Source organism: Phyllobates terribilis, unplaced genomic scaffold, assembly GCF_046119375.1.
Source record: "Phyllobates terribilis strain yellow unplaced genomic scaffold, ASM4611937v1 Scaffold_2947__1_contigs__length_97535, whole genome shotgun sequence".
Taxonomy (NCBI): domain Eukaryota; kingdom Metazoa; phylum Chordata; class Amphibia; order Anura; family Dendrobatidae; genus Phyllobates; species Phyllobates terribilis.
Window position 1 is genome coordinate 67,472 of NW_027365701.1, and position 11,625 is coordinate 79,096.

Consider the following 11,625-nt stretch of genomic DNA (forward strand, 5'->3'; position numbering starts at 1 on the left):
TTCACGTTAACTTTGCTTTTTGATTTTTATCTACAAGATGCATTTTCCCTTATTATTCTTTTGATGAAAAACAATTTCATCCTTTTTAGCTTCTTTAAGTTGAATGTAAGGACAAGTTTCAATTATTTATAATAAATTATCTTGCAATTTTCAGTGACGCAACTTTTTTATTCTTTGATGAAAAAAAAATTCATAAGTACCTTTATAGGTTTTTTATGTTGTTCGGCACTGTTTTTGTATTGAACTTTGAAGGGCTTATACTTAATTGCCAGAAAGCCATATATGGACCGAAATAGGGACATGCTCAACAAGAACAACAACAGAGAAGCAATTAGTCGAACTATTGTGGACAAGGAGTACATTGGATGGCTTTATATAACTTGGTAATTACCATGAAGTTGAACTTGCAGCTCCTCCTGCTGTACGTGTCTATGTGTAGTGCAAGTACCTTGAAATTTGTCCATTTTTGTCAAGGAGTATGTTGGATGGCTTTATATAACTTGGTAATTACCATGAATTTGAACTTGCAGCTCCTCCTGCTGTACGTGTCTTATGTTTTAAGCCCAATATAATCTGTTGTTCTGGGATTGACATTAAAAGGACTCATCAATTTGTTGCTGCTGTTAGGGACTACAAACCTCTAGATGTTTACAAGGGAAAGGGTATAATGTACATAGATGAATACTACGAAGAAGAGAAGCGATATACGTTAGGTAACAACAAGCCATTTGGACAAAGAGGTGAATGCATAAAACTTGATTTGTCTTTTCTTCATCAAAACCAGGTTTGAAATATCAGTACATAAATGAACATTTGTGGTTGTACAATTGATAGTTTATAGAAATTTAGGCCTTTTTTTTGGCTCCAATCAGATGACATCTGTTTTTTTATATGTGATACTTATAGACACCGAATTGACAAAAACAGGCAGATTTGATGATCCGGAAAGAAAGCATGATGATGATGATGATGCTAGAAATGAGGGAGATACAGAATTCTATGATACAACAGAGAAATTTCATGTAACTGAAGTGATAGTAAATGTTTATAGTCCTTATATTGCAGATGGTTCAGAAGGTCTGTTTTCAGCAGAGAAATTTCGTGTAACTGAAGTGATAGTACCTGTAAGTTTTTAATATAACCCATTTTCAGTAATCAATGTTTAATGCTTAAGAAGATGGTATATTGATTGCACTGATCTGGACTAATAGGAATTACAAGGGGAAAAAAGTCTGATAAATTCTAAGTCAACCCTTACTTGATCATATATGACCATAATACATATACATCATCAACAATACTACTGATCTAAACACAAATGTAAGCCCAGAAAGCAACAAAACTCAAACTGCTGAAAAAACACACCAAGTTTAAATACATGTACATCATCAACAGTACTACTGATCTGAAGAAGAAAAAAATGAAGAAGTTGAGCAATCAAATACACACAAAACACTTACAAAAAGGGTCTCAAATAGCCCCTTCAGGTGCTGAATTTTCTACAGGTACAGTCTTGCTGAATTTATAGTCCTTCTATTGAAGATGGTTTAGAAGGTCTGTTTTCAGGAGTTTGGTCTTGAACTTTGAGAATTAGAATTACTGCCAGATATGGAATCGATAAACTTGATGTTAAAATCCCTGTAACTTCTTAATTTAACCCTTTTTCAGTAATCAATGCTTAATGCTTAAGAAGATGGTATCTTGATTGCACTGATCTGGACTAATATGAATTACAAGGGAAAAAATGTCAGATAAATTCGAAGGTCAACCCTTACTTGGTCATATATGACCAGAATACATGTACATCATCAATAATACTACTGATCTAAACACAAATGTCAGCCCAGAAAGCAACAAAACTCAAACTGCTGCAAAAACACAACATATCCAAATACATGTACATCATCAACAATACTACTGATCTGAAGAAGAAAAAAATGAAGAAGTTGAGCAATCAAATACACACAAAACACTTACAAAAAGGGTCTCAAAATAGCCCCTTCAGGTGCTGAATTTTCTACAGGTACAGTCTTGCTGTAATTCCCTTAACAAAATACTCAGCAATGACAGAATAGCCATCTTTGGAGTTCTTAACCCTCTGAAAGAACTGGTTTTGGTCTGGGAGGTATTAATATGTCGAATTAGTATGTTTATCTATTGAGCAGGTGCTGGGAGGTATTAAAATTTGAGGTTGATGAAACTTCACTGAAATTTTTTTTTAATACCCTGATATCATATAAAAATTGTTATTACCCTGATATCATATAAAAATTGAAAAATCCTTCAGAACTAATTTTCAGCTTTAAATTGTTTATTTTGTTCATTTTTGTTTCCGACTTAGATATTATTTCCGCTGATAATTAGAAAAACTAGAAAAGTAAGAGAAACAATTGTGGCCTAAAATCCCTCTGAACAGATTTTTTATAGAATCATTTTGTATCTTTTTAAGCAGAATCTCTGACCTAAAATCTCTCAAAACAAGTAAACCTTTCACTTTGTTAAAAAAATATGACAAAATATTAATAGGAATGTTAGTTGTAAATCTGAACAGATTTTTTTATATTAATTAAATCTTAACAGATTTATTATCTACTTCTATATAATTATTGTCTGCATGTTCTATATAGCAGATCAAATCATCAATCAATCACCAGCATCTCTGAAGATTGGACCAAGACAATGAGGAGATAGAGAATTTTTCAATGCATTTATATGGGTGGAATGCCGTCCTACACCAGTCAATAAGACTCTAAATCAGGTATTTTTTTCTAAACAGATTATATGATTTTAATAAACAGATTACTGTGTTGATCTGCTATACAGGTTATGTTCCATGTTATAACATGGGCACACCTCTCAGCTCCTGTGAAAACTTAATGGGTGTTCCATTGCTTGCAGGAATTGTTTGTTTTAAGTTCAAGTATTTCGGTGCTGCTTTGCATGACCTTTCTGCTTGTGTGAAGCTTTATTGAGTTGACAAGTCTTCATTTAGTGAGAGATCTTCCAGTCAACAAGACTCTAAATTAGGTATTTTTTCTAAACAGATTATATGATTTTAATAAACACATTACTGAGTTGATCTGCTATACAGATTATTATGCTATTAGTAATTCACAAACAGATCTTAATAAACACATTACAAATTATTATGCTATACAGAATATTTTTTCTGCCATTATATGATCTTAATGTGTTTATTATGTAATTATAAGGCCTTAGAGATTGATCTATAGCTCATGTCGACAGTCGTAGTACAATGAACTCCATTTTAATAAGGAGACTAATTCAAAATTGTTGATTGCTGGAAAATTGGTGAAATATGTTGTGGTTATTTATCTGGATTTTCTGAATTTTTAGGTCAAGTGAATAATGATGGATTGATTGGTATTCAATCATCACTACAAATTCAGAATTGTTAAATTTAATATTCTGTATAGTACAACTCCTATACTTCAACCTATGTAGGAATTGTTTGCAGGAATTGTTTTCTTTAAGTTCAAGGATTTAGGTGTTGATGTGCATGACCTTTCTGCTTGTGTGAAGCTTGAACGAGTTAACAATTATGCATTTAGTGAGAGAGCTTTCAACAATTCTGGTAAGAAATTTCCTAATGTATACATGAAGTCAAACCAAATTGGTGATTTTAATGTGTATCAGTTTTCCATGTTATAACATGGGCACACCTCTAAGTTCCTGTGAAATTTTAATGGGTGTTCCATTGCTTGCAGGAATTGTTTGTTTTAAGTTCAAGTATTTCGGTGCTGTTGTGCATGACCTTTCTACTTGTGTGAAGCTTTATTGAGTTGACAAGTCTGCATTTAGTGAGAGAGTTTCCATCAATTAGGGTAAGAAATTTCATAATGGATACATGAAGTCAAACCAAATTGGTGATTTTTATGTCTATCAGTTTTCCATGTTATAACACGGGCACAGCACGGCAAGAGAATTGTCCGTAGCTTTTTGAATTCTGATAAAGATGCAATGTCTTGCCTGGCCAGGCTGATTATCTCTATCATTTCAAAAACTCGTACTGCTAAGAGAAATTTGGACAACTGCAGATCAACCACACACCAGCCTGAACAAACATAAACAAATAATATAGGTGATTCAACCATAACAATGAGGTATTGACTACTCAAGTATGATAATGTTTATTGTAGTTGTTATCATTCGTTATTATTTTATAAGTTTATAATTCATATTGTTCTATAATGCAGCGGACAGTCAAGTAACAAAAAGGAGGTTCTTAAAAAATATAGGTATTTGATGTTTTATTTCATCTTTTTTTTGATATTATCCTCACTTACAATAGCTTGTAAATGAATCACTTACACAGAAAACCAAACAAGCAATTCATCAATCCCATCAAAGACTCCAATTGCAATCTCTCCAAACACCCTCATTAACAAAGGATTATTCATGAGACCCGTATCTCAGAGTACGTATAGCTTAAATTAAGGCATTTTTACATTAATATTTTTAATTCTATATCATTGTTGGATTTAATAATTTTTCTTTCCGTTAGATATAGAGCCTATGCAATTCACTGGATGGACGGTGACACAACAAAGAATCCCATTTAGTGATTTAACAAATGGTAATAACATTTAGTATTATAAACTATATAGCTTGGTTAATTTTGTATATATTACATGTTTAATTGTTTTGAACTCTATTGAGAATATCTAAGCTGAAAGTTATAAAAATTCCAGTAGGATCTTCTTCCATGACAGCTGGATCTCCAACCACAATCTTCCCAAATTCCAGTTCAGGAAAGGGTATAATATCATCATTCCAATGTGACAAAAAAATATCAATACTTGTGGGATAAAGAGAACTCTTTCGCTGTAAGAATTTAATAAAATCATTGTTCAACTGATTTGTCATATCTATTATGAATGTTCCAATATGAAGACTCACTATGTCTTATTTTATGTGTGCAGGAAGAAAAGGCAAAGTTTTATGCAGAAAATAGATCAAAAAGAAAATCCGCAATACAAAAAAAAAGTTGTCCCGAATTAAGTCCTAAAATAGGTATGTGTTTTTATGTAAACACAATACAATTTTCATTTTATTGACATACACCTTAAAATTGAACTAAAATAATCTATATACCACATATGTAGAATATCTTGATATTGGAGATCCGTCATATATGTGTCAACATTGTGGGGCATTGTTGTGGTATGAGGAGAGGTCAGAAAAATATAAAACTTCAAGAGAGCCGACATTCAGTATATGCTGTAATCAAGGAAGGTTGAATTGCCCTTACTAAATTTTCCCTAGAGTTGCTCCCTTATAGAAAAGATCGTCGAAGCAATGGATTCATCAAAAATATTAGAAAATATAATATGATGTTTTCATTTACATCAATGGGTGGAAGGAATATCCCAAATAAAGGTCATGGACCATACTCATTCCAGACTCAATGGTCAAAATTGTCACTGTATAGGTACTTTGATGCCAAGTGATGGTTTTAGTCCTAAATTTTCTCAGCTATATATCTATGATACCAGGAACGAAGAACAAAATCGGATCCTTTCTCATAGGCTAGTTATTTTTCTCCATTGATTATAGTATTTCTTACTTTCAGTGTTGAATTAGTATGTTTATCCTTATATTTTTTCAAGTATTTTTCCAGCTTATCCCAATATTTAAACTAATTTTATTTAAATTACTCAAATGCAGGTCAAATGAAAAGGACCCCGTTGATATCACCATTGTACGTGATCTAAAACGTATGATAGATGAGTACAATCCAGTTGCAAAGTCATATAGAATGGCTAGAGATAGAATATCTGAGAATTCTGATTCAAATCTGAGAATGAAACTAATATATTCCAGAGAAACAGATGCAAGAAGGTACAATCTCCCTACTACTTCAGAAGTGGCAGCTCTAATTTTAGATGATATGGAGACACACACGGACCTGAGGGACATTGTCATTGAAAAAAAAAGATCATGTCTTGCAACACATAAATGAGATTCACCCATTGTACCTTCCTTTGCAATACCCGTTGTTGTTTCCATATGGTGAGGACGGATTTAGGATAGACATTGAGCTCAGTGATAAGCGTGACTACTCTTCCAGAAAGAGACTTAAGTGCACTATGAGAGAATTTTTTGCATTCAGAATCCAAGAAAGACTAGTAGAAGAGTCTTTAATTATGTCTTGTATGAAGTTATTCCAACAGTTTTGGTAGATGCTTTCACAATGATAGAAGCAACTAGGCTTAATTACCTTCGGAATAACCAGACAAAGTTTCGATCTGAAAACTACAAGGGTATTGCTCAGGCTGTTCAGGAAGGAAATAATGCTACATCTTCCACCGGAAAGCGTGTTCATTTACCTTCTTCTTTTACTGGAAGCAAAAGGAACATGATTGAGTTGTATCGAGATGCAATGGCAATTTGTAGGGTGTATGGACATCCTGACTTATTTCTTACTTTCACTTGCATTCCTAAGTGGCATGAGATTACCAGATCTGTGGGCAAAAGAAATCTTGTACCCGAGGATAGGCCAGACATTATCGCCAGAGTATTCAAAATCAAGCTCGATCAGTTGATAGATGAACTCAAATCAGGACAAATATTTGGAGAAGTAAAAACAGGTAATTTTATTAATTCTGATTCAAAATATTTCATGTGAATACTTTATGCATATGTTCTGTTATCCAACATATTTTATCTCATCATCTATGCGTTGTTGCTAATTTTTATCTATGTTCAAATTGCATAGACTAGATTAAAGAACTTTAATAATCAGTTTATATGGTATTTATGTGTTGATTTAATTGTTTGTGTTGCTGATGTGGTAGCTTCATATATACAGTACCCCATCCACGTTATAATTTTACCAAATTTATCAATATCTTTTTTAAAACATACATCGAAATAATGGATTTTACTAAATTTTTGCTGCTAATAATCATGAACTTTTGTTGTATACAATAAACCTTTGCTGAACTTTTTCTGTATATTGAACTTTTGCTTAACTATTACTACGAATAATAAATAGCTGAATTTTAATGCAGTTTCAACATCTATTACTACGACTAATTATGTTTCTTTTGTGTGAATTTGTTAAATTGTTGCAGTGATCTATACAATTGAATTCCAAGAGAGAGGATTTCCACATGCTCACATTGTTCTATTCCTCCATCCAGACGACAAAATAAATACTGCTGATGATATTGACAAATTAATATCTGCTGAAATCCCAGATCATGTGACGCATCCTGTATTGCATAAAGTTGTTCTGAATCAATGATGCATGGCCCTTGTGGTACTATGAACCCTAAAAATGTGTGTATGGGATAACGGAAAATGTCTAAAACATTTTCCTAAAGCATATCAAGATAACACTACTGTCGATGAAGATGGATATCCAATATACAGACAACGCGAAAATGGCATCACTGTAGAAAAGAATGGACATCACTTGGACAATAGATATGTAGTTCCATATAATCCAACACTTATGCTAAAGTTTGGAGCTCATGCCAATCTTGAATGGTGTAATCAAGCGAGGTCTATAAAGTATTTGTTCAAATACATAACCAACGGAAATGATATGGCAACTATGGCAATATATTCCAAAAAACTGGAAGTGATGTTGATGAAATTAAAGAGTATTATAACTGTAGGTAATTTTTGTATTCTATTCTACAATTCATAAGAGCTTCCGTTCCAAATTTATTAACCAATAATTATTTCAATTTTTTGTTATATTTTCAGGCATGTTTCTCCTTGTGAAGCAGCTTGGCGGATATATGGCTTTCCAATGCACTACCGAACTATTGCTGTTGAGAGGCTCTCTTTTCATCTTCCGGATGAACATCCATGTCTTTTTGGTGATGATGATCCTATTGATTCGGTGTTTGAAAAGGCTGGCAATATTACTACGAAATTTCAGGCATGGATGGATTTCAATAAAAATAATGAAGAGGGGAGACAATTATGTTTTCATGAGTTTCCTATGGATTATTCTTGGAACAGGGCAAATAAAGAATGGAGTTTATGAGGATCTGGCAAGAAGACAATAGGTCGGATACATCATGTACCTCCTGGTGTTGGTGAGGCCTACTACCTTAGGATCTTACTGAACCATGTGAGAGGTCCAACATGTTATGAGGATATAAGGACAGTTAATGGTGTTCTTCCACCCCTCTTTTAAAGATGCTTGCTATGCCATGGGATTGCTTGATGATGAAAAGGAATATATTAACGGTATACTTGAGGCCAGCTTTTGTGCACTGCTCAGTATCTTCGTAATCTTTTTGTTATGTTGGCTTCATGCTGGTAGCTTAACAAGACCCGAATTTGTATGGGAAAATACATGGAAGGCTATGTCTGATGATATTCTAAATAGACAGAGAATGATACTGCAAACAGAGGTAAATACAACTATTTAATTTTCTTTCTAAATTAGACAATTTCATATTAGTGTACACTTAAATATTAGTAACCATAATACTTTCTTATAATGATTTTTTTTATCATTATATGGTAGGAAGATAAATGTCCTAGAACAATATTCAAATATGATTTACAGAAAAACGACATTCTTGAATATAGTTTATTTTTATGTGTATTAAAATCTTGAATATAGTCTAGCCATTATAAATACAGTAATTTATAAATCACCTTTCAATTATTTGTTGAACAATATATGGATTGAATGGGTTTACTCATGGTATAGTTAAGAAAATCTATCTATTTATTTCTATGTATGTGTATATATCAATGGTTTAGACAATGTTAAATGGAAAGTTTAAAATAAGTATGATTCGCTCGATGAAGTCTTGCTCGCTTTGAATGTAAGGTTTATGAATTTATTTTGTTAATGTATACTCTTGCTGAATTATTTATAAGTATTGCTTCAGTAAAGTGCAAGATGAATGCGTTACCTGAAATTAGACCATTTGTATCTTTAATACTGTCACTGATTAGGTGAATATTTATAAGTAACTTTTCTATCTTTCTGTCCAGCTCTACAGTTGAGCGAAGAGCAACTGAAAAATTGTGCGCTTGCTGAGATAGAAAAGTTGTTACATCGTAACGGAAGCACTCTTCGTAGGTTTGAACCAATGCCTCTCCCAGATGATATTATGATAGCTGAAGGTATGAACAAGCTCATCCAAGAAGAACTCCGTTATGATAGAGAAGTACTAAGACAAGAAAATATGAGGCTTATTTCTACCTTCACTGATGAGCAACATGGAGTTTACGATGATATCATGAATGCTGTATCAAGAGGTCAGGGGGGTGTATTCTTCCTATATGGATACGGTGGTACCGGGAAAACCATTTATCTGGAGATCACTTTCAGCTGCTATAAGATGCAAGGGTGGCGTTGTTCTAACAGTTGCATCAAGTGGCATTGCTTCTCTTCTACTTCCGGGCGGCAGAACTGCACATTCGAGGTTTTCTATACCGCTTAATATATACGATAACTCAATGTGCAACATCAACCGAGAACACCAATGGCAGAGCTATTAGCCAAGCTGAGCATATCATATGGGATGAAGCTCCGATGACAAACAAGCACTGTTTCGAGGCATTAGATCGGAGTTTAAGAGATGTCCTTAGAAATTCTAATCCAAATAGCTCCGATCTTCCATTTGGTGGTAAGGTGATTGTGTTTGGTGGAGATTTTAGACAGATTCTTCCAGTCCATTACTAAAGGAACAAGACAAGATATTGTTTCAGCAACCTTGAATTCATCATACTTGTGGGCACATTGTAAAGTTCTTCAATTGACAAGGAATATGAGGCTTCAAGGTGGGCGTACAGAAACTGATTTGGCAAACCTTAGAGAATTTTCAGAATGGATTTGGGCAAACCTTCGATTCTACTGGTTTTATTTATTTATTTTACTTATTTTATACCGGATTAACACTAAAATCCATTTTCAAAGAGGATGTCACTCCGCTCCTACTTCATATATACACGGAGTTTGTACTATCAGTATAAACTAATTAATTATTGTGTAATTTTACTTCATCCACGAAGCATATAATAAAGGATGTACAAGTAAGGTATCCTCAAGCGAGAAACACAAAATTTCTTGTAAATAAAATGATTCGCTTCTTGTAATTATGCACTTTGATTTTAAAAAGTGATTATATTTTTACAAAATCAGTTTAATATTCCCAAAAATCAAAATTAGTTTTACGGGTTCAATCCGTAACTCAAAAAATGCATAGAGTTCAGTACTTTAAAAACGAATGTAAAAAGTCAAAAGTCTCTTTTTCATTCTCTATTTATAGTGGTGTTTAATATGGTCTCTGACCATTGCACGCGCATTTTCCCTTCGTTCCTCGCAAAATGGTTGCAGGTTTGCTCTCTTTTTCCCTACTTCTCGTTTGTTCCTGTTGAGTTTAGCTTTGCTTGATAGTTCTTTCTTTTTTCTTTCTTGGTATTATAGAATAGGATGAATATTTGGGGTCGCTTTACGTTTCTCTCGTTGTTGTCTTTCCTTGATTTTTCAACACATTCTTCACAATCATCATTACTGGTGAATTTCTACTTTCTTTCCCCTTATTCATATACTTTCCATTTTATTTCCCTTTCCTTTTTTCTTAGATAGTCCTCCGAATAAACATCCTTGGAAAAAGTGCAAAACAGTGGGCTCTACCACGTCAATCGCTTGTCAGGAACACCATAAATGACATATTCGGCGTCTTCTGTGGGTTTTGACCCTTTTACCCCTCCCCTTCCTTGTGTGTCAAGGCTCGAAATCTTCACCTTCTCTCTTTCGTTCCTCTTAGTTTTCCGGGCTCTCGCGAAGTTTTCCTTCTCGATGATATTTCTTCTTTTGAGGATCTATGATTCTTCTTTTCTCCACGGCAATATTATCACGTCCCAAGAATTAACTTCATTTTGTGCTTGTTGATGCAGCTAATAGTACCTCGTCTATGAGGAATTACGAAGTAGATATTGATGAATCTTCTTCTTCCTTGACTGATCTCTTCAGATTGACTCACGAGGGAGGGGCGGGATTGAGTAGGGATCCGGTGTTAACATCGACAATCCTCCTTTGCAAGTGGAGCTTAAGGAGCCTTGTACACCCCCCCCCCCCCCCCCCCCCCCCCCTCCCCATGCCTATTTTGAAACATCGAGCAGAAGAGGATCCTTGCTACTTGATGGGAAGAACTATTAAGAAGTGCAATTCGAATTTTTCTCCCAAGAAGTTGGAGGAGCTAGCCTAGAATTTCCTTTTTCCGAGGGGACGACTATCGCGCTACCTTCAATCTCGGGAGAGTATATAGACGATTATGGGAACTTATTCTTGATGATTTGTCATGCGATGAGGGGTGGTTTTAGGCTCTCTATCCCTCAATTCATGAAGGATCTCCTAGACGAGATTTAATCGAGCCCTACACAAATCCATCAGAACATCTGGCGCCACGCGACAGCGTTCCAACTTCTTTGCTAGGAGATCGGGTACAAACCCAAGGCGCACCTTTTCAAGGTTTTACAATGTCAAGGCCTATAAATGGGCTTTCGTCACTTGCTCATCTCGATTTGTTCCAGAATATTTGATACCTACAAACGAGGTGGGGTAGTTGACTACTTCGTTTTTAATCAAGCCCCCACGAGATTTATTCAGACAAGCACGTG

General features: G+C 34.3%; 1 pseudogene; it reads left to right on the top strand.

Annotated features, from left to right (window-relative positions):
* Nucleotides 1–300: 300 nt before the first annotated feature.
* Nucleotides 301–11,374, top strand: LOC141247367 (uncharacterized; annotated as a pseudogene).
* The last annotated feature ends 251 nt before the right edge of the window (nt 11,375–11,625 follow it).